Source organism: Polypterus senegalus, chromosome 15 (genome assembly GCF_016835505.1).
Source record: "Polypterus senegalus isolate Bchr_013 chromosome 15, ASM1683550v1, whole genome shotgun sequence".
Classification (NCBI taxonomy): domain Eukaryota; kingdom Metazoa; phylum Chordata; class Cladistia; order Polypteriformes; family Polypteridae; genus Polypterus; species Polypterus senegalus.
In genome coordinates, this window is record NC_053168.1 from 76,838,314 (window position 1) to 76,865,795 (window position 27,482).

Genomic DNA, 27,482 nt, shown 5'->3' on the forward strand with positions numbered 1-27,482 from the left:
AGCCAGGGCAGAAGGGTTGACAGCATGACCAGCATCCTCTGTGAGGAGGAACCTAAGCATGCTACATAAAATCCTAAATGATTACATTTTTGGAGCCTGAGGGAAAGAAGAATGAACACACTTATAGGTCAGACCTCAGGATAATAATTGTGTAGATAGACTTAGTATTACAAGTGCCACATGTTGTTATGGGAAGATCTGTATGGACTCACATGGCCTAAAGATCCACTAGGCCAAGATTAAATGTCGAGAAAGAAGCAAGTGACACAATGCACAGGGATTACCCTTGGTCAGACAGGGGAGGAGCATGGTGTGCTGAGAGCCTCCAAGTGTCACATACTCTAGGAGCAGGAAAAAAGAATAGACATCACTGGATGAAGTGGCCATAAGCCTGAAAGGAGAATCTATGGCAGAAGTTTCACAAAGATATAGATGGAATCCTGGAATTAACAATTGTAGAGGGAATTCACAAAGGGCTACAGATCATGTCAATAATAATTAGGCTTGCAGTTGGGAGGTTTGGGCCAAAAGGGTGGAAGCCAGTCAGGTTAAAATATGCCAGGAATAGGAAACCTGCAAAAGTGCATCAGCTGAATCAGGAGCTATGGGCCCTAAAGCAGCACTTTAAAAGGGACAATGATGAGGAGAAAATATACTGGCTGATCTCAGGAATATTTTGAGGAAGGGTCTTGGTACTCTACACAGAGCAAAGAAGCACAGAAGGAGGTGGAAGGACATGGATACAAAGTGAGCAGCTTCTCTCTAACCCCTCCAGATTTACAAAGAGGCTGCTTGGGGAGAATAATGTTGTACAGCTGGTATGTCTAATGGAAGAGGTCCATATACATCCAGAACACATATATTGTATCCCTAACTCTATGAAGAACTTAGGACACTGAAGAGCTTTGGTTATACTAGCAAGTCCCAATGTTAAGTTCAGTGTGAAGGAAACCAGTTGGAAGGAGGTGTGAGAAGTGGCCAGAACAGTGCATGTAAGCCCAGTCCCTGGACCAAACAGAGTGCACTATGAAGTGTACAAAGGTTTCCAAGGCTGACTCTAGAAGATCTTGAAGATAATATGGCACAAGGTGATACACCAGTGGAGATTTTCACAAGAAATCTGGATCATGAAGGAGCAAAGAGCAGTTTCAAATTATCGCACTACTGTGTGGAGTGAAAGATATTTTTCTGTATATTTCTAGGTAGCTGAAAGAATATTAGCACTATATTCTAGACAGGATTAGAGACTTTATCCATGACTATTTTTGAAGTTTCATTTGAGAGTCATAACTGGGGGGGCAATGTCAGAACAGTAATAACCTGAGAAATTTATCATAATGGGTTGTACCACTTAACCTTTTGAATATTCTGATAAAGGCAGCAGAAGTCCCCTGGCAAAGTTGGGCTTTAGGCAGCCACCAATAAGAGCATTCATCAATAACCTAACTGTGACTACTACTTCAGTGCCAGGGAGCATAGGATTTTGCAAGTGTTGTTAGGCTCATTGCATGGGATGAATGAATTTTAAGCCAGCTAAACTGAGATCCTTGGTGATGCAGAGGTACAGTTACTGTACAGTTAGCTTGTACTGTTACACACATAGCAGGAAGTTGTCTCTTGTCAGTACATCAGACGTGATGTACTGCCTTCCTGTTGTGATAGCGTGTACAGTGCTGTGCAGAAGAGCTCATCTTAATCTTTTGTCTTCACCCTTCAAGAATGTCTCTGAAACACAAATCTGATGTAAGTGCTGGTGATACAGTAAAGAAGAGAAAAAACATCACCATTGAAAATAAAGTGGAAATAATAAAAAGGTCAGAGAGAGGTGAAACTCCATCATTCATTAGCTGATCACTTGGTTACAGTCAGTCAGCAATAGCATTTATTAAAATAATGTACCTGTTCCGACTTACATACAAATTCAACTTAAGTACAAATCTACAGTCCCTATCTCATATGTAACCTGGGGACTGCTTGTATATAGTTACATATATAGTTATTTATGAATTATATAAATTCGATGCATGTCTAAGAGTGCTGGTAGTCAACAGCAAAAAATAGCGCTTGCTAACTATTGAGCTTTGCATCTTCCTTGAGCTTGGCTGAGCTTTCTCTTTTCATTTCACAATGTGATCGCGTCTCTTTTTTCCAGTCCAAAAAACTACACTATCTTCAATTGTCCATCCACCCTAATGGTTAATGGTATTATTTGCATGGCCTATCCATCACTAATGCTGCATCTCTCAGTGTAGCTCAGAGCATGTACATTAGCATCCTAGTATTAATAAATATTACCAAATAAAAAATTTATCTAGAAGTAAAAAAAAAAAAAATCTATTGGCTAATTTTTTTCTCTCTGACATCAGCAAATTTCAATCAAATCTGTAAAGGCATTTTTGAGATTTTGGGGTAGTTAGTTTTTCTATTGGGGGGTGGGGGTTTAAGCCTAAGTATTGATATATCAAATATCAAAATGTCCTTTCTTAGTGGATCCTTACTGCCCTAGATGTACCATAATGCCAAATTTAAACTTTTTACACAAACAGGAAATAGTGTTTTTGTTGAAGAGAAAGTGTGTGAATGAGTCAAGTTTGTATTTTACATACATAGATTATACTGTATTAAAACAGATATTTCCAAGGCTTAATCTTATGCCTGTCTTTACCTATGTAATAATTCAATATTTATAACAATTTTGGGAAACTGTGGCAAACTCTGACCAATTAAATCAGATATTTTCTGCTAGAATTGCTTTTTAACCTCATTATGTTTTGTATGTGGGCTTCACAAAAAGGTTATACTTGACAATTATTCAAACAGTTTTTGAGAATTTTCTAATTAATTCAGTAACACATCCTATAGACCAAGCAGTACAGTTACTTCCACTATTATAACAGTAGTTCAGCCTATCTACCTCAAAGGTGGGCCAGCCACAAATCATTTAGGTCACTTTAGGTTTTAAAATGACTTTGTTCATTTATACAGGTAAACGAAATCACAGACAGCAGGTGTCTTTAGTTTTGAGGTACAAAAAATAAACATATTTTCATGGTATTCATGTTATAGGTAGGGAAAGGGTTATTAAGTTGCAGTTTGGGACTTGTTCTTATTTTAACATTTAGGTACTGTTTTTGACTAGCTTACACTGGTACCTGACTGACCTACAACTATTCTATTAAATGGTCAGTAAAAAAGCCTGACATGCTCTGTTTTTTTTTACCATTTCCACATATATCTATACACTATATACTTTATATCTGTGTATATATTGTAATAATAACAAGCACAAACAGATCAAGGTTTGGGGTTTTCAGCCCCGTATACTGTAAATAAACTGGTCAAAAGTTACCAAGAAATCATCAGACAAATAAGAGAGGGTGGACGGACAATTTAAAGACACGGACCGGAAATTAGGAATGTGGAATGTTGGGAAGGTGTGGTGGTGGATGGGTAATGGACGTCATCAGTGGGGGACCAGAGGAGAGAAAGGAACCCAGAGGTGTTGTTCTCTTGCTTGGTTCCGTCACAATATCATGCTGATTCAGTGAGGTCCAGCCTGGTGCTTCACTGACTACTTTTGGGACAGACCAGATTGCAGCCTCTAGCTCCTGTCGCTGGTGGGCAGTCAAATTGTGACCAAGGTTAAGGTTGGGTTTCATTGAGAAAAAAGAGAGGGATGGTTTGGAGGGATTTGGCGTGATTCAAAAGGTTCACATGCTACACCCTCTCGCTTGGTCGACGATTTCGCTGGAGTACCATATAGTCTACGAGTCCTTTCCTCTCTTTAACCTCGTATGGGCCCTGCCAATGGGCCAGTAATTTGGAATGAGAAGTGGGCACAAGCACCATTACGCAGTCTCCCGGCTGAAACTTGCGTAGGGAGGAATTCCTATTATAATTCCGGGCCTGTGCTGCTTGAGCCCTAGACATGTGTTCTTTTAGGAGTGGTCGGATTTTCTCTAGTCTATCACGTAACTGCACAATATGTTCTAGGATGTTGGTGGAGGGAAGCTCCTCGCATTCCCAACCTTCTTTCAATATATCCAATATTCTCCAGGGTTGGCGCCCGTATAGGAGTTCAAAGGGGGAAAACGCAGTGGAGGCCTGTGGCACCTCGTGGTAGGCGAAAAGCACCAGCAGTAAAAGTTGGTCCCAGTTCCTACCGTCTGTGTTGAATACCTTATGGAGCATCTGTTTCAGGGTCTGGTTAAAGCGTTCCACCAACCCTTCTGTCTGGGGGTGGTACATCGACGTCCTGAGATACTTAATATGGAGTAACTTGGTGACTTCCCTGAACATATCCGAGGTAAAGGGCATCCCTTGGTCCATAAGAACTTCTTTATGTATGCCCACTCGGGGGAAAAAAGAGCTACTAGTTTTTGATATTTTTTGAATTGGCAGCTCGCAGGGGAACCGCGTGGACTGAAACTGATATTCCACGCTGGTGAGTGGATCGGGGTTAGCCTCATTTCGAGCCAGAACCTCCTCCAGTTGTGTTTCTGGGGTGAGGTCCATAGCCGAAAAAGGCTTGCCTGAATCATCCATGTCATCACCAGTCGCAGAAGAGCACGGCGTGGGAGCAGCTGGGAGGGACCGTTGCCCTTCCATAGTCAGACCCAACTTGGATTTCAGAGTGGTAACAGTTCTACTGTGGTTACTTTCCGACCAGTCTTGTCCCAGTATAACTGGGAAGGGGGTCTTGGGCAGCACAGCAACGAGCATCTCTCTAGGCTCCCCCTCCTAGGTTATGAAGCACTTTGCGGACCTGTATGACTTGGTTTCCCTATGTACACAAGTGACTCTCGTATTTGGAGCTCTCAACTGTCACAGTAAAATGTAATGGTGAGCAACAATGGTAATGTTACTCCCGGAATCGAATAATGCCACCACCGTAAGCCCATTTATTAATACCACTCACGTATTGTTTACCACCAGAGGATTAGACAGAGCACAATATCTCTCACCCTTGGCCCAGCTGCAGTCCATCTGTTCCTGGTTGAGGGGACAGGAGGTGACGATATGTCCCACCTCGCCACACTTGAAACAGCGTGGCGGGGTAGGCACCCTGTCCCTTAGCCGCAGCCCCGCGAACCGGCTTCTCAGACTCCCTGAGTTGGTTCACTGCCAGCTGTCACTCGAGCACCTCCAAAAGGCCGTCCATGTCCTGAAAAGGATGCCTCCGGACCTGCTTGGGCGAGGTAGTCTGGCATAGCATGTATAAACGCCTCGCAAACGACCTGCTAGACTACCTGGCGAGCCTGGTTAATGTCTGGCCATAGCCAGCATTCAATCTTGCCCCAGAACTCGAAGGCTAGTGCCCTAGCCGGGCCGTTGGGGTCAAATTTCCAGTGCCACCATTCAATCACCTGCTGGCCGGAGGTTACACGGTAGCGCTTACAGATCTCAGCCTTAAGGAGGTTGCATTGAGCAGCTTCCTCCTCGGGAAGATCATGATAGGCCCATTGCGCCGGGCCCTTCAAGTATGGGGCCAGAATGGATGCCCATCGAGAGGTAGGTCTCAATGTCATCCGCCTCCGAAAGGGGAATGATAGGAGGAGGCGGGGGTTGTGCAGGTTCCAGCTTTACCATCTCTGCCGTTGCCAGCCGTCTCTTTGTTTCTGCGAGCTTCGCCTTCGTGGCCGCCTGGTCCACCTGTAGCGCATGGAGCTTGTTCGCCATAGTAGTTAGGACCGTGTTCAGATCCTGCAATTCTGACATTGTTTTTGGGTCTTAATCCTGCCAGCTACACCACTGTAATAATAACACGCACAAACAGATCAAGGTTTGGGGTTTTGAGCCCCATATACTGTAAATAAACTGGTCAAAAATTTCCAAGAAATCATCAGACAAATAAGAGTGGGTGGACCGACAATTTAAAGAGGCGGACAGGATATTAGGAGCGTGGAAGGCGTGGTGGTGGATGGGTAATGGACGTCATCAGTGGGGGACCAGAGGAGAGAAAGGAACCCAGAAGTGTTGTTCTCTTGCTTCTCCGGGTAGAATTATTGCAGCGGTGCTTCATCTTTTCTACGGGAAGAGAGAGAGAGGTTAGCACCCTGCCATTGTCCCCTGGCTTGTCGTGACGCGCGGCGGGTCCTTAAGCTGCTCCCCATGTGCTTGTGCATAGCAATATATATATTTTTCCTTTAAAGTCTTCTCAGCTTTGCAGTTTGGCATGATCGTGAAATTTTGTTCCTGTTTTAAGCTTTGATTCATTAATGCCATCATGTTTTACTAAGCGCTGATTGTTTTTCACAGCCCAGTGTGAGGTAGAAGGAATCACATGAGTAATAATGAATATCTGGGATCGGGAGATATATATAATTCAAAACTTACTGGCAAAAGTAAAAAAGCAGGATGCAAAGGTCACTAACACCAGAGCTAAAACAAAAGACAAAAATCAGCGTCAAAAATGAATCTTACAATTACAAATGCAGAGAGTTCACTGAAAAATTTTTCATACAGTATCCATAATCATGGACATGGAGACAAGTGTGACACTTAAATATAAATCATGTGATGTGACTTTCACCTACTGCGATCCATGTCTTAGCAGAAGAATTCAGAAAATGGTGGCTCCCAAGTTAAAAGAAAATGGCATTATAGTAAATTCAAAAAATAACATACTTTAGAAGTAACTTCTAATTTAAAACTAAATGCAGAAAGAAATAATGATAATTTTAAAATCTATATTTAAAAAAGAAAAAGTGAAAGAGTTCTTTAGAAAAAAATTTATTCAGCTGTTTATATGGTTCATTTGAATCAGACTTTGATTATCTCATAACTCATTGGTGCCAGGATTAGGCAAATAGCGTTTACTTTTTGTTTAATGAGGTATTTGCACTGTTACCTTTATTGAGTAAATTCATCACAATTTTGTAAGATTATTTTTTTATGGATGCTGTCATTTTGAATTTTATTTGTAGTGATGCCACAATTATGTATTTCTAGTTTTCATGAGTGTCACCATTTTCTGTGCTTGCTATCATGGTGCAGAACATAATTAATAGTTACAGATGACTTGTGATATCATGGTAGCCGTGCTTTAAAAGATGACTGCACAAAACAGTGTGCAACCTTTGGTTTAAAATAAAGGATCAACTTTCAAACAGCAAAGTTTTTTATTATACATATGTGTATGTTTTTTGTGCGCTTTAGAATTCCTGGTTCCTGACTCTTTGCTTTTTTCTCCTTATTTGATTCTTTTTAGCATTTTGGTAATGATGAACAATGGAACAGATCTCTGGTTTTGACTTTGGCTTCAGTTAAAGTTTTCTCTCTCAGTCACCCTAATTTCTTCCTCAGGTACAACACACAGGTTGTTGCCTGCTGATGGCTCAGGCCAGGTGATGTCATTGGAGCACCAATTTATAAGCTGGCAGCGCAGAGCATTCATTGTATAACTTTGTGTACACTGTACAACCTAATATCTAGCATTATTATCTTTGAACATTTAAAAGTGTATCTGGTTTTGAACATTTTTCTGTCTCTGACTATAAGGATCCTGGGACTTTTTGCAAATTATTTACTCGTTATTTTCTGGCTCTAGTATTGAGCTGCATGCCGTTATAGGGGTTTTGACACTTTCCATCATCATTTTTTTGTTTTGTTCAGCTGCACTAAATTGCCAGGTTTTGTCCAGTAAAGGACGTGGCTTCAGAGGTTGTGATCCTGTCAATCATTAGTAATCAGGATAAAAAGGTCAATTCCTTATCCAACTACTCAGATTCCAAAATACTTCTTGTGCTTTAATTTCATTAATTAGAAGAAGAAGAAGTGTTTGATTTCTTATAGATTTTGAACTCTGCAATCCTTTTGCCCCTGTTCTTTTCTCCCAGTTCTTGTTCTCCAGATTTAGATCCTTGCTTTGTTTATATTTTTTTCTCTTTGGCTTTTCTTCAAGTTGTTCTTGTTTTCTGTTTCCCTCAAAGCAGACCACTAACTATGATTTACATTTAACATTTTGGCTTCATTTGACTATTTTAATTTATGACTTTATTGCTAAGATTCTGTACTTGCAATTCTTGTCTCACATGCTGAGCTGCATTAATCTGCTCTTTCCAGTTTGACCTTGGTTAATTATTTTTTTATGATTCATCTCCTGATTCCATTTCTGTTCAAAGTGACTACTGCCCCTTTCACTTAACAGCTCAGAGATTTAACTGTCAGTTCTTATTACAGCTACACAAAAATAACAAAAAAAGAGTTTAGGCATCAATAACCCCAAAAGCCACATTTGCCCTCTTCATAGGTGTGGATCAAACTTGGTAGCCTAGACCCATACTTAAATGGCAGGCTTCTGGCCTGTACAGTCTCAAAATTGGGGCTAAGAGTTTAAACACCAAAATCTCAAAAAGAAGAAGAAGAAAACTAAAAAAAAAGAACAAAAATAAATACATTAATAAATTTATTAATTAACTTAAAAAAACATAATATAAAACAGTCACAATATTAATAATTCTAATGATATTACATAAATACAATATAGACAATACAAAACCAAAAACAGAATTAATAACATAACATAAAAAGTAATATTCAAAAGATAATAATAAACAAATGTGGGGCAACCACTCAGCTGAACCATAACCCTGGCATTCATATCTCATTAACCAGTGAAACTGATTGAAACAAGAAATGCAACACTGGTTCTGTTTATTCTGAAATTCACTACACATGCATTATAATGGGCAACCCTTACTAATGTTCTGTTACATTTTAAACCAAATGGCTGAAGATGAATTACAGAAACGTTTATATTGAAACTATAAAATACTGAAACCACTGCAATGTTTTAAATACTTGTTTTAAGAAATGGAAGAATAAACTATCATGTGTATGGAATCTCAAGTTTATGTACTGTTCAACAGATGCATATGTCATTTCTTCAGGGACAAAGGGAAATGTTGGGCATTCTGTATCCTTTCTAATATATTATTATTTGTTATGGAAAAAAAACTTTCTAATGGTTTACTACTGCGGTAGGCTGGTGCCCTGCCCGGGGTTTGTTTCCTGCCTTGCACCCTGTGTTGGCTGGGATTGGCTTCAGCAGACCCCCGTGAGCCTGTAGTTAGGATATAGTGGGTTGGATAATGGATGGTTTACTATTTGAATGTTGCTACTTAAAATAAAGATTGATTAATTTATTGGGTGATGATTGGTGTATTGATTCATTAATTCCATAAAGTACAGTGTGTTATGAAAACAATGACTGCATAAGACATTCACTCCAAAAACACATCATTGATTGTAATAGAAAGATAGAATGAGTTACACTGTATGAACCATGGTATGAACCAGTACGGGAAGAAGTGTTCTGTCCTTGAACTGGCAGATAAACTTTTGAGCAAAAACCATGAGACGCGCATAATAAAAAACAAAAGATAAAAAGTGAAACAAACCCAAAGGCCAATACGAGAGACAATAATCATGGTCTGGAGAACAGAGGGTTAAAACCAAAAGTACACGTGAGAAAAGAACACAAAGGTAAGCTTTAAATATTTCAGGGGTTTGGCATCCACAGATTCGATAAGGATTTGCAATCATAGCTGCCCTTTTATCCCAATGCATTAATAAAACGGTCCCGACCTCAGAGGTCATGCCTCTAGCAACAGTGGAAGAAAACCCTACAAATAAATAAATAAATAATTAAATAGACACTGGAAGCCTTTGGTGACTCATCAACTAATGCCAAATCATGACAGCATGTTATCAATACTGTGTCTATGTCAGTGTTTCCCATTCTTAGTCCTGGGGACCCCCTGTGGCTGCAGGTTTTTGTTCCAACCAGCTTCTGTTTTTAATTGGACTCCTGGGCTAATTAAGTGATGTGTTTTTTCCCAAGTTATGTGTTTTGGGAACAATATAGAAATTAGAAAATTATGTAGATGTTTGGTAAAAAAAACCCAAAAAAACATACATATAAAAATCTACCAAGCAGTTACGAGGTGTGGCAGAAAAGTAATGAGACTGATTTTTTTAATTTTTTTCAAACATCAATGTTATCCCCTTCAAAGCAGTTCCCTTGGGCAGCTACACACCGATGGAGACGTTGTTCCCACTGTTGGTAGCAGCGCTGGAAGTTTTCAACCGGTATGGTCTTCAGCATGTCCGTTACACTCTTTTGGATGTTTTCTAAAGTCCCGAAATGACGTCCTTTAAGGACATTTTTCAGTTTAGGAAAAGGAAAAAGTCACACGGACTGAGGTCAGGTGAATAAGGGGGCTGGGGAACCACAGGAATGCCTTTTGAGGTCAAAAATTCTGTTATGGAGAGGGCAGTTTTTCGGCACCATTTTGGCACAGACCTTTCGCATGTGCAAATGTTCAGTCAAAATTTGATGAACGGTAAATCTGTTCAAATTTAATTGTTCACTCAACATTCTTAATGTTAAACGATGTCTGATCTCACAAGAGTGTTCACACGTTCGATGTTTTCATTGGTTTTCGAAGTTGAAGGCCTCCCTGAACGGTGTTCATCTTCAACGTGTTTTCTGCCTTCCAAAAATGATTTGTGCCAGCGAAAAACTTGAGCTCAGGATAAAGAATGTTCCCCATAGGCCTGTTTTAACGTTTCAAACGTCACACTTGCCGTTTAATGGCACAACGTTGCACCAAATTCCGCTGTTCCATTTTGCGTGACGCACAACCAAACACACAACTTCGCTAATAGCAGTCACAAAAATCATGTAGTTAACGGAAGGAGTTGAAACTCACACTGAGCTATGGGAGGGTACTGATACACGTGCTCTATCAAGGACAACAGCGCAGCGTTGCCAGATCGCTTGCAGTGTTGCCAGTCTCATTACTTTTCTGCCACACCTCGTATATGGGAATAATGTATTTTTTCTTTTTAACAATGTTTTCATCTTGATTTTCATTCTACTTTTCTAGGTGTTCTAATTGTTTAATTATTATCCATTATTTACTAATTAGTGGGTCTGATGCTAAAGTATTTGCAGCCGTTGATTATTTCGTGTTGTTTGCCTGGGTGTCTGCTCTGCTCATTTTTAATTGTCATTAATAAGATACAACAAAGGGGGATAACTGCACAGAGAAAGGGCAAAATATAATGAAATCAACAAAAGAGAGTTCAGCCTTTAAATCTATAGCAAAGGCAGAAATATTTCTAAATGTCTTATAAATGTACAAATCATGTGCTTTTCTGAACGCAGAATAAAAGAAAAATAATACAAGCTAATTAAATGAGCTCAGTGTTATCAGGTGTTGTCACTGATTGGGAATCTGGTTGGAACAAAGACCTGCAGCCACAGTGTGCCCACAGGACCGAGGCTGGGAAACACTGGTCTATGTTAATAGCCTCGATCCTAAGAAATTTTAAGTTAAAAAGATCATATACAGAGAAATGCAATTTTATCTAAGGAAACAATTTTGGTACCATTACTTGGTACAGGAATAAATATGACAATGGCTAGTAAATAGATAGAGGAAGGTTTGTATGTAGAAAAAACAGATAATGGCTTCCTCATTAAGTAAGGAAGGATGGCAACCATACCATTTGATTATGCCAGCATGATACAGGCATTGGTGTTAAATAAAGTATACAGTATATCCGTTTGGTCATTGTCCAGGTAAATAAGGTCCATGACTCCTTTCAGGCAACTAAGACAGGGCAGAAAAATTTGCTACTGAAAGAGAGCAACCCAGACATGACTTTGAATTCAATCTTTGAGAAGTCAAGAAAAATTACACCTTTTATTGGCTAACTAAAATAGATTACAATATGCAAACTTTCGAGGCAACTCAGGCCCCTTCTTCAGGCAAGATGTACTAGTACTAATTAAATCTTTGAAATGGCAAAAAACAAAGATAAGTGTTGGAATAGTGAAATTTAAATACCATGTTGCAGATATGAAAAGTTAAAAAGGTAGAAAGTGAGCTAGAACATTTGTGCATTGACATCTCTGGATTAGCTGAGATGCAATGGGAGGAAAAGAACACTGTATAGTAAAGGGAAGGAACAACATGGTGTAATCAGGAGAATAAAAGTAAGGAGCCAAGGGGACAACAATGTGAATAAGCTAAAGATTATAGAATTGATATTGGGGTATGAACCAAGTATTACTCTGTGTTGCCCCTAACAACGATGTGAGACACAAAACTGTAAAAAATAACCAAATTGATTTCAGAATGGGTGGCACACTGGCACAGTGTTAGCACTGCTGCCTTACAGTTAGGAGACCCAGGTTCGCTTCTCGAGTTTGAATGTTCTCCCTATGTCTGCGTGGGTTTCCTCCGGGTGCTCCAGTTTCCTCCCACAGTCCAAAGACATGCAGGTTAGGTGTATTGGCGATTTTAAATTGTCCCATGTGTGTGCTTGGTATGTGTGTGTGTGTGTGTGTGTGCCTTGCGGTGGGCTGGTGCCCTGTCCAGGGTTTGTTTCCTGCCTTGTGTCCTGTGTTGGCTAGGATTGGCTCCTGCAGATCCCCGTGACCCTGTAGTTAGGATATACTGGGTTGGATAATGGATGGATGGATGGATGGATAGATGATTTCAGAATCAGTTTCCTGATCTAGTAAAACCCCAGTAACAAATGTACGTTTGTGCTAGTTTAAAGATGCAGGATTTACTGAGAAACAGATTCCTAACATAGTGGTCCTGTCCATTTTTAATGGATGGTGACATGATTGTCCCTGTCATGTGCCATGTTGATGGTACTAATGCCTTTGGTATCCCCTTGCCAGCTCGGCAACAAACAACAAATCAACAGTTTTAGCATACATTTGCTCAGCAGTTTAATTGCAGCAGGTTCACGAGGTGTAATTTCCCAGGTCTAACCTTTCCCTAAACTAATGTGCTGTTCTTGATCAACTTCATACATGTGCAGTTTAGCGAATTCAAGTGCTGGGATGATGGCTGACAGTACTACAGAGTTGAAGAGGTGGGGTCTTGTTTATACTGTCAAGTCACAATGCCAGCAGACTGTCATTCATTTGCCACTGTGAATGCACTGCTCTTTTAGCATGTTCAGTTTATGTTTAAACCTTCAATTATCAAAAATAATTACAACGGAAAAGGCTTACTATATTAAGTCAGAATCAAAATCTGTTGTTTAACCTGGAAGCATCCCTTTTTATAAACGGAAGTAGTAAAACAAATTTAATTCACATTTTTTTTATTGTTTTCCTAGATTCAGTAAATGCAACCATAAACACACATTTGCTTTCGCAGTGGCAGATAGCGTGACAAAATATCAGACAAGTGCTGAATGAGCTAGAAACACAAAAAAGTACACAATGATGAAAAGTTCCACAACAGTTGCCATTAATAGAAGTGATCTCTCAAAGTGATCTCTTAAAGGACACAATCAATATCTTCCTGAAATGGAGGAATGTCGATTTGTTGTTTAGGGGGTATCTAAGTGAAGGCTTGATTCTCATTCAAGCTGCACCAATAAAATGTACTTCTTTTTTTAAACCCCTAGAAATTTGAAAAAGTCATATAAACATTTTTCCCAACTAATTAAATAATACTTGCTGAAGAGACAATGTTTGGGTTGTGTTTAAAGTAAGCGGCTTTTTAACCTTTGGACGCACAAGCAAGTTCAATGAGAGGTAGATGGCTGTGTAAACAATGCTGCATGGCAACAACAACCACCAGTGACATTATTTAATGGGTGATAGTCTTACTTATCATGTCATGAGAAAAATCAAAATCCTAAAAGCTGGCTAATGACAGATGTGATATAAATATCAAAAGTTGAATCTGTCATGTTTTTTTGAACATCATCGTTACGTGAGTGGAAAAGATGATGCCCATCTCTATTTTGAAAACTGTGAAAAGCTGACATATCTGTAAATAAATAGTAACCACTGACTGTGTATTCTCAGTACAGACAGCCTAGTTTACTCAGTAGGGTTAAGAGGCACTTTTTAAGCAAACAGATATTACCCCTCCACTGCAATAGAACTTGTCTACCAACATTGGTACCTGGAGAAGTTGCCCAGTCATCAGTACAGGTTCCTCTTATCACTGTATATGCCCTACCACATAAACTCACCATAAACATGTGGAGTCCACATGTTCTTGCAGCGTGTTTAGGATTTTGTCTTTAAGTACTTCAGTTTTCCTTCTACATCTCAAAATATGTATTATTATGATCTCGCCATTCCAAATTTGACCCAGAGGAGTGAAGTTTGTGTGAGTATACTGTGTGATGGACAGATGTTCCATCCAGGGTCATTTCTTGACTTACATGCAATGCTGCCAGGAAATACACTCACCTAAAGGATTATTAGGAACACCATACTAATACGGTGTTTGACCCCCTTTCGCCTTCAGAACTGCCTTAATTCTACGTGGCATTGATTCAACAAGGTGCTGAAAGCATTCTTTAGAAATGTTGGCCCATGTTGATAGGATAGCATCTTGCAGTTGATGGAGATTTGCGGGATGCACATCCAGGACACGAAGCTCCCATTCCACCACATCCCAAAGATGCTCTATTGGGTTGAGATCTGGTGACTGTGGGGGCCATTTTAGTACAGTGAACTCATTGTCATGTTCAAGAAACCAATTTGAAATGATTCGAGCTTTGTGACATGGTGCATTATCCTGCTGGAAGTAGCCATCAGAGGATGGGTACATGGTGGTCATGAAGGGATGGACATGGTCAGAAACAATGCTCAGGTAGCCTGTGGCATTTAAACGATGCCCAATTGGCACTAAGGGGTATAAAGTGTGCCAAGAAAACATCCCCCACACCATTACACCACCACCACCAGCCTGCACAGTGGTAACAAGGCATGATGGATCCATGTTCTCATTTTGTTTACGCCAAATTCTGACTCTACCATTTAATTGTCTCAACAGAAATCGAGACTCATCAGACCAGGCAACATTTTTCCAGTCTTCAACTGTCCAATTTTGGTGAGCTCATGCAAATTGTAGCCTCTTTTTCCTATTTGTAGTGGAGATGAGAGGTACCTGGTGGGGTCTTCTGCTGTTGTAGTCCATCCGCCTCAAGGTTGTGCGTGTTGTGGCTTCACAAATGCTTTGCTACATACCTCGGTTGTAACGAGTGGTTATTTCAGTCAAAGTTGCTCTTCTATCAGCTTGAATCAGTCGGCCCATTCTCCTCTGACCTCTAGCATCAACAAGGCATTTTTGCACACAGGACTGCCGCATACTGGATGTTTTTCCCTTTACAGACCATTCTTTGCAAACCCTAGAAATGGTTGTGCGTGAAAATCCCAGTAACTGAGCAGATTGTGAAATACTCAGACTGGCCCGTCTGGCACCAACAACCATGCCACGCTCAAAATTGCTTAAATCATCTTTCTTTCCCATTCTGACATTCAGTTTGGAGTTCAGGAGATTGTCTTGACCAGGACCACACCCCTAAATGCATTGAAGCAACTGCCATGAGATTGGTTGATTAGATAATTGCATTAATGAGAAATTGAACAGGTGTTCCTAATAATCCTTTAGGTGAGTGTACTTCACCAACTACCACCATGATTAATAAAAGTGATTTTGATAAGGTATTAATGGTGTAGGGGCCATGGAGAAAGGACAGGCATCCTGGCCAGGATGGAGGACAAATTCTTGCCTGGCCAGGAAGCTATAATGTATGAACAGGATGAATGGCCACACCAGGAGCAGTTCATTCCTCCGCATGACAGGTGGCAGTGTTCATCATCAGTGTTGAACCAGATTAGGACACCCACAGGGTGGCATGGAAATTGGATTCTGGAAATGCAGCCCTGTCAGGGTCTTTGTTACTTCCTGAGGGCGCTGCCGGTGGAGGACTGCCCTCATTTCCACACAACCCAGACATGCTCGGGATGACCTGATATTGACACCAGAAGCAGTTCCAAAGTTGAATTCAAAAGAGAGCCTGCAGCCTCACTTAATTGAGTCAGGAAGATCATCTGTTTACTTTTAAGTATTTTGGCTGGTGATTATTTGAAGTGTTGTTGGTAAATTAAAACCTTTTATTTGAACCAGGAATTGCAATGGATAATATTGAGTCTGTGGCTTGGGGATTGATGATGCCCCCTCGTGGTTACAATGGATAATGTTTGTGGTAAAGCAAAATCACAAAGTTTGTGAGAAAGTGGATGGTTCTTCTTGTTGTGTTCATATTTTTTCTGCCTTTTAATTTCAATTGAAAATTGTTATGTTTTTCTTTCATCTTGTTTTAACACTTAGAGCTAGTGATATCATTGCATGGCTAGTAAGTACAACTGCTACTTCACAGTGCTCAAGATGTGGGTTCTTTTTCTCCCTGAAGATTTCCATCTATGGACTCTATTAGCCTACTGTTAAGCTAGATATGTACTTCAGAGTACATCACTGCTTTATTCCCAGTGATGCCAGTATAGACATTGACTTGCAATTTTACAAAATAAAATAAATGTTAATAAAGCAAGAGACGTTCATTCAGGGATGCAAAAAAATCATTGCAAAAGTTCACTTTCTTGAGTGAGTTTTATGTTGAATATATGTTTAAGTCATCTAATTACGAAATCTTGTAATCAGTGGCAAATGTCCTGGTAGTCTGCATATAGGCTTTTAATAAATTTGTGAATTTATAATTTAGAGTAGGTCAGACATAATCAGGCACAGAAGCCATCCTTTAAAAGGGCTACAAAACCCTTTTTATTAAATTCATAATGACATCCTTGCAGAATGTATTTTATGTCAGATAACACAGTATGTAAAATTAAAAACAGCAAAATTAATAGGAATTCCTTAATGAACAGATCCATCTCTTCACAAGCAGTGAATATCTGTCTCAAAATGAAACAGGTGGCTGCAGTGAAGCGTAGAATGAGTTGCACAGCATCTGAAAATTGTTCTTGTCATCATATAGAAAGAACCATGTTCTATATTGTTAAGAATATTAGTGTGATTTTGTTTTTAATTTATTTGCACAGATAAAGGTTAAAACTGTTCTTTAATCTATTAGAAAATTAAACAAAAAGAATGAATAAGCAAAATGTTTAGCATGTATTCCAACTGTTTTAATAGCACCCAACCACACATTCTGTTTTCTGTGACTGCTTAGTGCATTAAAAAAGCCTAAATATAGTCCAGCACTATCATGCTGGCTCTACACAAGCAAAACCAGTTTAAACTAATTAACCATACATATAGGAAGAAACTGGAGTGACCCAAGGAATGCCTTGCAAACACAGAACTTGCAGTCTCTAAACAGACAGTGAACTTTTCAGAAATTGAACTCAAGAACACTAGATCAATGAAGGAGTAGATCTAACCTCTATGACACTTTAAAATTGTCGAAATTGTTCATATAAAAGAAAGTATCACTTCGTATAAAAGATTTTCAGAAGCATCAATGAAAATATTAATAACAATATAATTGAGTTATATACATTTGAAAATGTCCCCCTCATGGTTATATCTTATGTGTAGCTCTCTCAACGTTGTTTAATGTCATGTTAGGTGCTGTGTGGGTTACAGTTCATCTGTCTGAGATGATGGCTGATGCACCGCTTACCCACCAATATGTCACCTTCTCTCTCTAGCTCTCACTCACTCATTGGCCCTGAAATCCCAAGCCTTCCGTTATCTTTAAACAGCCAGATCTCCCTAGAACATCCATCCATCCATTTTCGAACCCGTTGAATCCGAACACAGGGTAACGGGGGTCTGCTGGAGCCAATCCCAGCCAACACAGGGCTCAAGGCAGGAACCAATCCCGGGCAGGGCGCCAACCGACCGCAGCCCTAGAACATTACTGCATCAATCATTCTGTCTTTAGGACAGTATGATTAAAAATATTGTTTTATGGAGAGCATGCCCTCTGGAGTTTTGAAAAAATATTATATACTGTACTTCTTCATACAATGCACTAAGGACAAACAACACTTCCAGTTAGGATAATTCTGGGAGGGGAACATGTAGAGCTCCTGACAACAGTCAATTAATTTTTTTAAAAAGAGCATTACTGAGCCATAACTATCAGCTACAGTAGTAACATCTACAACTTGCTTATTGCTACCTTCTTACATCACCTTAATCTGTCTATCCATTTAATATCACACCCATTTAATAATGCTGCAGAGAATGGACTCACTACAGCTTTAGATCAAACACTTAGAGTCTCAGGATGGACAAGTAAAATAGACTTTTATTGCAAAGATGCACAAAAGCTGCCTCAGTTCAATGAAGTGAGTGCTGGTAGTTCAGTGGTACTGTTTTAGTACACTTTTTTATCAAAGATTACCTCACTCTGTATATTTTTCTCATCATTGTCCGACTCTTATATGCCTGTGTTTTTGCCTAGTCACCAGTATTTTATAATGCCTACTAAAAATTGATAAGTTTCTAATGAGTGTAATTGCCCTGTTATTAGCCACCATTACCTTGACCTAAAAGACATATCGGCCATCTGACCAAAGGAGTTACCCTGTGTTCAATTTACCTATCACATTTTTACAGTCTGACTTGTAAATTCTATCAATGTTTTCTTGCACAAACAATCTCCTAATGGACGTGATTACGAGAACATTCCCATCATTGTCTTCTAACCTAAGAATTATATTGCTGCCTTCTGGGCAAAGGAGTGTCCATCTCTTACTTACTTTGCTCATTCTAAAACCTCACTTTTGTAAATATTAGTGGCCTTCCAGATTATTTTTGGGAAAATGTATGGGCATTAGCCTTTATTATTTAACTCGTACACTGCCTAAGGGTATCTTTTACATTATTTACATGCTGAAGCTACCTTTTGCAATATATGATTCAGTTTTTAATTTAATTAAGGCTTTCACTCCTTATAATATCCCCTATCTTAAATACTGTTTAGGGTAGTAAATTTTACTACACAGATGCCTTAAGTTTCTCCTTTGAAATCAGTTGAGCCAATTTGTATACATTTTTTATTATTGTTTATTTAAATATATAATATCCTAAAATATATTTGCAATTTTGTATTGTTTTATTACAGTCTTACATTACAGCTCTGAGTAAGTCTTCAGAAAAAAACACTATTGTATATAAGGTGTAAATGAGACAAACAAACAGACGTGAGAAAATTGCGGTCTTTGATGGAGAAAACCTTCTTTAATTGTTGTTAGCAAACATATATTACAGAAAATAGTATTCTGAAGTTACACTGTCAGTACACCTATGTGTCTCCCAAGCCGCTGGTCTAACTAGTGACGACCGCTTCTCTTGTGGTCTTCGTTTATAGTGTGGAGGTAGAGGTGGAGTTGGGGGTGGAACAGAAGCAATATCATTAATTCTTTTCTGACCTGCTCTCCTCCAATCTAGGGCCAAAAGTGGAAACCTGGTGTCAGATGCTCATGCATCGGGAGCATCCACATGGTCCTGTTAAGGTAAAAACTATGACACAGGTGATGGTGAGCCTCTTTGTTCTTACTCACAGACCGAAGGATTGTATTATTGTAGTATTTCCCTCTACATAACCTTCAGCTATGGGTAAGTGTACTCATCAGATTCGTTACTGGGTTGATCTACTGTTGCACCTTAAGAATAACACACACATACATAGTGTGGAGCCGACCCGGACACAGACAGGCGGACATGTTTTTCACCACCACACGTATTTATTATATACAATATTTACAAATAGACCCAGACCCAGTCCAAAATCAGTGCACAAACCCCAACACAGTCCTTGCCGCTCAATGCCTTTCTTCGGGCCGCCTCCACTCTCCTCTCTTGCTTAGTCCACCTTCCACCCGACTCCAGCCCTGAATTAAGGGAGACGGCCCCTTTTATAGTCTCCTGGATGAGCTCCAGGTGATTCCCGGCATTCCCCTCTTGGTCACGCCCCAGCGTGGCGGAAATGCCGGCTGTTCTTCCGGCAGCTCTCCGGGTGTCCTTATAAATCTTCCCCCAGCACTTCCTGGTGTGGCAGAAGTGCTGAGGTAACAGGTCCCCAAGGCATTGGGGCGCCTCCTGGCAGTGACCACGGGCCCCTACAGGGTGGGGCTTCCATGCCCTCAACCCATGGCCCCCAAAGCAACCAGGAAGGCGGCCCCCACGTGATCCAGGGTGGACGCAGACCCACATCCGGTCCCTTATGGCGTCCCGGCCGGGTCGTGGGCCCTGGCATCCCTGACAATAGCTATATGCATACACACAGAAACTCAACAGTGCCCAATGAATGACAAACACACAGCTGTTGAATCTCTAGCACTTTAAACCACACAAATGCCTTATGAATAACATAACTTTTACATACACACAGACCCTAATCTCAACAGTGCATCATGAATGACACACACACAGCTGGTTAACCTCTAACACTTTCAACCATTTAAGTGCCTTAGGAAAAACGCAGCATGTCACTCTCTCAGCACTTCAAAAGACTTATTTATTATTGGTATGAACAACATAAGATGTTTTAAAGATATCTCAGACCTAAATATTACTTTTGGTCTCCATGAATACATTTAAACATATAAAGGCTCAGCATCTTAGACTATAGGCCATTTACCAGCTAAGAATGCCTTACTTTATGTACGGTTCCCTTAATAAACCTCCCAGCACAAAGGTAATGGCAAATCTCCGGCTGCACCAGCTACTCAAAGAAATCTACCTTATTACTTCAATCACTCTAGACACTAAGACAAAGCAAAGAAAGTTAAAAGCAGCATGGTATTTTTTACAATAATAATAATACCAGTAGAACAAAGAATAACAGAAAATAGGACTGATAGTAAAGTCTGGATATGTATAGTCTTTAGAAAAAGCTTATGAAAAAGTAAAGATGACAAGGATGAATGTCACAGGTGGCTTGTGATCTAGCACTCGTTGTTGTTCATGAGATGCTTTTTTCTGACAATCAGATGGAAAGGTCACATGTTGCTGGCGCCCTCTTCTGATGTCGCTCTGTTCTCCTGATGTCTTCGTCCCTTCTTCTTCCTCGCTCATATGTCCCTCTTCAGACAAATTATATCTATTATAAAATTCTACAGGGGGTTTTGCAAGATGTGATTGTTAGATATTCTGATTGGCTGGCTTTCAATATGATGAATGAATTCACCGTCTATTTTCACAAACAATAAAGCTTTTTTGGTGTTGCCTGAGGTATCGGCAGGTCTTCCTTTCTTTGTCGGAACAGCTGTTTTAAAAGTGAGGTACAACTGGGAAGAGGATATGCTTTGATTTGTCCTAAATGTAGTTCATCTGTTGTCTTGAGCAAAATAAAATGAAAATACAGAATAAAATTTACAGATTTTGTACGTCACAACAGATAAGCCCCATGATGACTGTTAAAGTCACTTCCAGCTCTTTGTTGCTTTCTGAACTAACAAATGAACTGAACATAGCTAGGCAGGAAGCAATTCAAATCCCTAGCCCATTGAGAGAGGCACTGAAGGACACACATGTCCATGATTACTTTTTCAATTCTTCTTTTTACATTTGTGCACAACAATTGGGGTCCCAGGCAGTTGTCAACCCTTTGACATCTTCCTGTTTTCATTTCCTTTTACACTTGTTAAAGACTTCTTTCCCTCATGCACCCTTACATCCTTTCCTGTAAGACATTCACCATGCTTGAGCGTTTGATAGAGAATAAACTGAATTAGCACTTTGAGCTACTTTTTGTATGAAAATGTGCTATATAAATAAATGTTGTTGTTGTTGAATTGTATCCATCCAACCAATATGTTATTCAATCCAGTTCAGTGCACCCATAAAGCAGAGTCTATTCTGGTAATACCAGGTGCAACACAGGGATGAACTACAATACCCAGGGAAAGATTGGAAATTCAGGTATATTTAAGAAATTTTTTGTCTTTAAAGTCTTATAAGAATAACTTTGTGCAATTAAAATAAATTAATTTAAAAATATGCTGCAGTAAGAAGTGATTAAACATGACTAGTTTTTCACAAATAATCAAGGTACTGTGCATTTTACTGTAAAACCAGTGCTGAGCCATCTGGTTGTGTTTCTATTTGCTGACACCTATGAAATAAAAAAAGATGCAAATCTCAGTAAGGAATTGTTTTTGTATTTCTATAAGCAAAATGTAATAACTTGGTCCAAGGAAGCCCCGCTGGTAACACTTTAGAATAGGGGGTCTGTAGTGCATTTATTAGTTGCTTACTACTAGGTAATAGGACTTTAATAAAGGTGTTGTTTTCATTACATATCATTAAGTGAAAAGGATTCCCTTCATAATTATTTCTCACTTCATCACTATTGACAAATACATAGCATATAACATGTACAGATTATGACCCATGATAGTTTAAAGGTAATTTGTACTGTAATACAAAAAGAAAAGAGGCAACAACATATAAAACAAGCCATTTTATTAAATTAATTTATAATTTTCCCAATATTCCCATTACACTTTCCAGCCGCTAAGCTCAACTGTGTTATTTAGCAATGCCATCTCTTTTTAAATCAGTCTGTTTTATCTACCACCTACACCTGCTTTTGGTTGAAGTGACACAAATTTGTAGACTGGTTGTGGCAAGAAATCAATTATATCCTTCAGTTGATCTAACAGTATGTAGAGTAAGAAAACATTCATAAATCAACTTGATGAAGCAGTTCATATTTTCCAATAAATTTTGGGCACTGCAAACTCAATGAGCTGTTCTAAAAAGTACATTTTTAAACTTTGAAAGGCAAGAGAGTGATTTTAACCTTACTGTCCATACCGGTTCCAAGGCATGCTCTAAAGATGGTAACTAAATAACTTCTTAGATTTAATAATACACTAAGTTATGAGGATAATGATTTAGAAAGAAATATCATTTAGAAAAACCTTACAAGTCTTTAAAGAGTTATTCTGCTGAAATGTCACTCAGACACTTCCCATAGCACTAAAATATTGCTTTCTAAAATGATGTCAGAAGAGCACCTCACACGTAGAGCCCTGCCAAGCAGATGCCTGTGTACAAAACTGGAGCACAAGAGAGAGAACTGACTTGATGAGTGTCACTGAGTGAGTGAGTCAGCCAAGTGAAGCCAACATGCATTTTTTTTCATCCATTTGACTCCTAATTTACTAAGCCTGAAAAATTTCAAAAGTATAAATGTGCATTTAAACTACTAAGATCCTTTAAGGAGGTTCAAGCTGATGAGTTCTAAAAATGGCATCAAACAGCATAATAAGTTAGATAGTGGATTTAAAAATGTCTCTCAAAATACTTAAATACCCTGGTTCCTTGATCTAGTGTTTTTAAAGTTCAGTAAAAAAAAAAAGACATGGTGTTGGGTGGTGGCTTTGTGTGAATGTAAGTTATGCAAAATATGTGCTTATCTTAAACAGAATTACAGAATAAACTCCAGTGTCAAGGCTGAAGTCATGTCTGTTATGGCATATACAGTTTTACTTTATACTGTGAAAATATTACTAATATTCAATGTTTGATTGGACACTTTTTAATTTACTGCCACACTGTTAAGTGTTGCTTCTGATCTTGTGCTAAAGCCACAAAATACTGGGCAGAATGAGCAGGTTGTAAATGAAAGACAGATGGACTGGCCTCAGTCTCAGGACTACCCAAAAAAGACATAAATCGTTTGCAACGAGTGCAGAATGCAGCTGCTAGAATCCTAACTAGGAAAAGAAAATCTGAGCACATTTCTCCAGTTTTGATGTCACTACACCGGTTACCTGTGTCATTCAGGATTGACTAAAATTCTGCTTATGGTTTACAGAGCCTTAAATAATCTCGCCCCATCTTATATATCGGAATGTCTGACACCTTATATTCCAAATCGTAACCTCAGATCCTCAAATGAGTGTCTCCTTAGAATTCCAAGAACAAAACTTAAAAGAAGTGGTGTGGCGGCCTTCTGTTGTTATGTACCTAAAATCTGGAATAGCCTGCCAATAGGAATTCGCCAGGCTAATACAGTAGAGCACTTTAAAACACTGCTGAAAACATATTACTTTAACAGGGCCTTTTTTTAACTTCAATTTAACTTAATCCTGATACTCTGTATGTTCAGTTCATCATAATAACTATTCATGGTGGCTCTAAAATCGGTACTGACCCCAACTCTCTCTTCTGTTTCTGTTTCCGGTTTCTTTGTGGTGGTGGCCTGCGCCACCACCACCTACTCAAAGCTTCATGATGCTCCAACAGTGATGGATGGATTAAAAGGCAGAAGTCTACGTGACCATCATCATCAAGTCCTTCCGTGAGAACCCTAAATCCAAAGAGGACTGTTTCATTTATGTTAGGTAGAATGCCCAGAGGGGACTGGGCAGTCTAATGGTCTGGAATCCCTACAGATTTTATTTTTTTCTCCTGCCGTCTGGGGTTTTTTTTTTGTTTTTTCTGTCCCCCCTGGCCATTGGACCTTACTCTTATTCTATGTTAGTTAATGTTGACTTATTTTATTTTCTTATTGTGTCTTTTATTTTTCTATTCTTTATCATGTAAAGCACTTTGAGCTATGGTTTGTATGAAAATGTGCTATATAAATAAATGTTGTTGTTGTTGTTGTTATTATACCTTTTTTTCTGTTTCCCTCTTATGTGTATTATTCAGTATCCATTGTGTGCATTATATTTTCTTCTTTTTGTTGTACCTTGCTATGTATTGACCATGTACTACAATAACTGAATGACACTTTCACTTATGCTTAGAATAAATTGGCATGGCTTTGAACAGATGATCAGACATTGGTGTCTTATTGTTGTTCATTTTATTTTTCAGTCCTCCTCCCTCCCTCCCTCCCTCCCTCCTTCTTTTATGTGAACTAAAGGTTTAAACTATGGTGGGTTTCTAAATTAAGAGACACTTTTGCATTGTCTATGAAGAAAAACCCAGAGCTTATTTCCCTGGGTTTTAGTGTGGCAGAGACAATAGTGATTTGGATGAACAGGTGGTGCAGCAACTGATACAAAAGTCTTTAAAAGAAAAAGAATGAGCCAGAAAGACGTGCCATAGAAATAGCATAAAGGAGGCTATGGACATTAGGGAATTCACCTTGATTTTATTTCTCTGTGGTGCTTTTTATTTTTTAGGGCAGCTCAGAGAGGAATATGCTTTCCTTAGAATTTTTTTTTACTGTTTCCCTCCTTCTCATTATATCTGTGCATTAGAGAGCTTAATTCATAGCTTATCATAATTTGAGAACTGTATTTAGAAAGAAATTGTGCAAATTCTTTTCTAGGACTTGATGCAGAAATATTTTTTCTGTTGTGCCAAAAATGTTATGGTATACCTGGCATATTGCCTTTGTTCTATAGGAATGAAAAATCAAAACAGAGATCTCCCTAATATATTTTTCATTGTACCTATACAACAATGAGTTCAGAAAGAATTAAAATGGAGTCATTTTCTTTTGTTTCATGCCTCTCTGATTTTTCTCCTGAGGAAATAAAAATACCCCAGTACTGTCACAAGTGTCACCTCTTCAGTTTCAGAAGAAATATCAGAAAATTCACAAAATATTTTTTGTAAATTGAAAGTTTTGCATTGTGTGTTAAGTTAAATATGATTAAATTATCATACTAATTTATACTACTGTGCTCCAGTTATCTCATACTCATACTAGAATGAAAGGCATAGTGGTTAAGACCCAGAGGTTGTGGATTCAAATCCCACTACTGACACTGTGTGACCACGAGAAAGTCACTTCATCTGCCTGTGCTCCAATAGGAAAAACAAAAGAAATGCAACAGATAATATCTCGAATGTTGTAAGTCACCTTGGATAACAGCATAAGCCAATAATAAGTAAAAAACATGAAGTCTCCAAACAGATTAAAATAAGACTAGAAAAAGATCTCACAAAATATGCCAAATTCTCAATTTTGACTCCTTTTACCTCAGTTGTATCTCATGTCACCTTATTATCTAAAGCAGGGGTGGCAATGTTGGTCCTGGAGGGCCACAGTGGCTGCAAGTTTTTGTTCAAACCTGGTTTCTTAACAAAGCGCCATTTTTGATGCTTCATTTTAGTGGTCTCACTTGTTCACTGGCTGTTCAAACTGTTCTTTATACAGCCTCCAGTTAATCTAAAATTCTGCTGCAAGAATTATTACAAGAACAAGAAAATATGAACACATAACTCCAGTTCTTAAATCCTTACACTGGCTCCCGGTTAAATTTAGGGCAGATTTCAAAATCCTTCTTTTAACATATAAAGCATTAAATGGCATGACTTACAAACCTGAGCGCACATTAAGATCTCAAGATGCCGGTCTGCTTATGATTCCAAGGATTAATAAAATAACAGTGGGAGGTCGAGCTTTTAGTTACAGGTCCCCTAAACTGTGGAATGGTCTTCCTGCTTCTATAAGAGATGCCCCTTCGATCCCAGCCTTTAAATCTCAGCTGAAGACTCCCTACTTCAGTTTAGCATATCCTGATTAGAGCTGCTGATTAACTGTACAGACTGCATCTCTGTTGTTAATCATTAGCACTAAAACATAAGTAACATGATTGTTATAATTTGTTACTAACCCTCACCTATTCTGTTTCTCTTCTCGGTACTCAAATGTGGCAATTGGTGCCACGGCCCACCTGCCAAGTTGTTTGCCTGCCTGTGGTAAAGTCATCCCTGATGGAGGATCACAGGAATCATGGGAAAAAGGGGTCCTTTAATCGGATTGGCTGGCCGAGCAACGTTTCAGCTGTGGAATGGCCAAATGGGGGAGGCAGCTTGATGGGTGAGGTCTCCAGGACTCTAAAAATATCCAAATCTTATTATGTGATATCATCTACTGTTAAATTCTGCTCCGTACTTCTAAAATTTTTATTATTATGCTGTATTAAGGATTTGTTCTGTTCTGTGTATTGTATTGTATTGACCCCCTTCTTTTGACACCCACTGCACACCCAACCTACCTGGAAAGGGGTCTCTCTTTGAACTGCCTTTCCCGAGGTTTCTTCCATCTTTCCCTACAAGGTTTTTTTTGGGAGTTTTTCCTTGTCTTCTCAGAGAGTCAAGGCTGGGGGGCTGTCAAGAGGCAGGGCCTGTTAAAGCCCATTGCGGCACTTCCTGTGTGATTTTGGGCTATACAAAAATAAACTGTATTGTATTGTACTTTTAAAGTTCACTAGCCTTAATTGCTTATTTCAGATTTAAACAGCTGCATTCAGTTTTTAATGGTTCCTTAACAGTTCTCCATATAACTTGTTCCAAATTACACCTATGTGGATTCGTATGCACAATTTGGTTTAATAAAACACTTAAGAGAAGACTATGACAGACTAAAAATGATCCACTTTAGGCTTCTAATCATTTAGGTGATGTTCTTGGAAAAGAAAAAATCTAAGATATAAGAGTCTAACATTTCAAACTAAGAACCCATAAAATGAAATAAGGTTCGAAACTGGCAAGGATTGGTTTCTAACTACACAACTGGGTTGGAACGAAAACCTGCTCCCACTGTGGTCTTCCAGGACTGACATTGCCTACCCCGATCTAAAGCTATATCTCATAAGGAATTTTAGGAGAAATAAATTCAGCAAAGTTGATTCTTAAATGAAACTTAAATAGTAATGTCTATTAAGTGTCACTAGCCATCAAATATCAACCTTT